Source organism: Pundamilia nyererei, unplaced genomic scaffold, assembly GCF_000239375.1.
Source record: "Pundamilia nyererei isolate P.nyererei 1_Seehausen unplaced genomic scaffold, PunNye1.0 scaffold00026, whole genome shotgun sequence".
NCBI lineage: Eukaryota > Metazoa > Chordata > Actinopteri > Cichliformes > Cichlidae > Pundamilia > Pundamilia nyererei.
Window position 1 is genome coordinate 3,305,026 of NW_005187427.1, and position 2,256 is coordinate 3,307,281.

The following is a 2,256-nucleotide window of genomic DNA, read 5'->3' on the forward strand; positions in this document are numbered from 1 at the left end:
GAGGTGGTGGTATCCTTAATATTGTTATCTCAGGTACACAGCTCTGTCAGTCAGTACAGCAGCTCCACCCACCTGCAGGTTAAACCTTCCGTTAGGGATGAGCAACCAATGAGAAAAGCTTAGGGAGTGTAGTTTTCAAGCAAAAGGCTAATTTCAGACAGTGGATGGACTGAGAGTCTGCAGCTCGGTCAGTATAAATGAATCATGCAAAGTTATGCTAACAGAAGCCAAGAACTAAAATAGTGAGCCACAAATGACGCCATCATCAAAATGTGATCTTAACAGCCAAATGTGTGTAAAAGTTAATTGTCTTGCTATAAAGCCCAAAGCATTTCCATACAAACTGGGACTTGTGGATAAAAGTGATTTATTATTGTTCTGTAAACACTTGGTTCAATGCAATGTGAGACAATTGCAATAAATATGTAATACAAATATATTAAAAATCCTTAACTTAAATAAAAAATAAATACGCAGTTGTACAATAACGTCAAGTTGATCTGTTGTGCTGTTTGACGACAGCTACACATACATTTTTACAAATGCAATTAAACACAGCTCAGTCAGATATGTCTTTGCTAATGTACCGAATATAGCTACTATTAAATAACATCAACTGCATAAAAAGGAAGAAAAATACGGTCTTAAACTATAGAATGAAATAAATATCCAATGCTTGAATTGTGATAAATTACAAAAAGAAAAAAAAAAGAACAAAGAAAATGACTTGTAAGCATTATGACAGACAGTCCACAGATCTGGAAGGTATCCAGGCGTGTTTTTATTTTCCACTGAAGTTTCTCTTCTGAATGCATATCTTGAGGTTTTCCAGCAAAGCCGGTATTGGCTTTTCAGTTCTTGCCTTCGGCACAGTCTTCAGTACTTCAGTGCAGTTCACCTGAATGACAAGAAATCAGCTGAGCTCAGTACAATATGTTTTATTGTTTTGCAGATTCTTTGTCTCACCAAAGACACAACAGGTAGATTTAGTACATTATCTCTAAAGGTGCGTAATACAGATTTGATGTTCTTATATAGGAAATATGTCAGAGAAGATATCTTACATTTGTGCCGTTAATAAACACTTCCAAGTTTCTCACAATCTCCTTCTCTTTAGATTTCTGCTGCTTTGTGGCATGATTTTCCAGGATCTCGTGCACTTTGCAGATGAAATTATTCTGTATGAAACATAAACAAGTATTAGCGTTACAAATAAACACAATTAAAATGTTAAAAGAGATCACTGTTCTTATTGCAGTCTCTCAAAAAAGAAACCTGAATGGAAAGCTTGCAAACTGTTTCAAAGACATGAAAAGTAGTCTTCTCACCCCACATCCAGATTCAACCAAGTGTGTCACATCCTCCACATAGATACTCTGCAACGTTGGAGAGACAAATTGTCACAATCAAGTTTTAAAAACTTGAACAAAGCAGAAAAAATAAAAGTAAACTAACAACAAGAACAACAAAAAGCTCTATGAATGCTAAGAGGCAGTTAAATGTATAAGATACGGTCTTACCTCATTCAAAGTTTTACTGTATTCTTGAACAAGGTCAATGATATTGTTTAAGTTCATATTGCAGATGGGATTTGCAGCACATGGACTGATAAGCAGGGCCACAGTAGACACCAGCACAAACGTCATCATCTCCATACTTGTTATTAGTTGGCTGAAAAGCTGAAAAGCCTTTAAAGTATTTCTGCTCAATTGTCAGCTTGCAGGTTGCTGTGAGGTCTTGGCTGATGAACAGATTATTTATACTTGCTTTGCCCACGCCTTTACCACAATTGTCAATTACAAAAAAAACCCCAAATGCAGTCTGCAGCGATGGAGAGATAAGACTCATGATTAAGTTGTGGTCAATACGCAGCTTGAGAAAGGAGAACAGTTTCTCTGAAATGAGTCTATACGGTGGGCTGCATTACAAAAAAGGAGAAGAAGAAAACAACAGACATCTATTTACAATGGTTACTTGAAAATATTCTCATAAAGTTGAGAAGACTTGACTAGTCTGAAGTTTGATTTCTGATGTGGTTTTCAATCCCGCCCTCATACAGGTGCTGGTTTTTGTTTAGACTGATTACTATTTCATCCGTTTCTACTGTACAGATTACACAGAGTTTGGCAGTAAACATTTTTCGACTTGATTATTTAATTCATGAACATCTGATGTTTTAGCCGTTTCCTCAATCGTTTGGTCAAACAGTAACTGTAATCTGCAGTTTTGCCCTAATTTTCTTACCTAGAAACAAGT

General features: G+C 36.1%; 1 long non-coding RNA gene across 1 annotated transcript; it reads right to left on the reverse strand.

Annotated features, from left to right (window-relative positions):
- Positions 1–360: 360 nt before the first annotated feature.
- Positions 361–2,256, reverse strand: LOC102198771 (uncharacterized). The gene is made up of 3 exons (XR_311590.2): positions 1,329–2,256; positions 1,065–1,178; positions 361–898 (listed from the first exon to the last, which is right to left on the reverse strand). It is a non-coding gene; the product is annotated as an uncharacterized LOC102198771 (long non-coding RNA).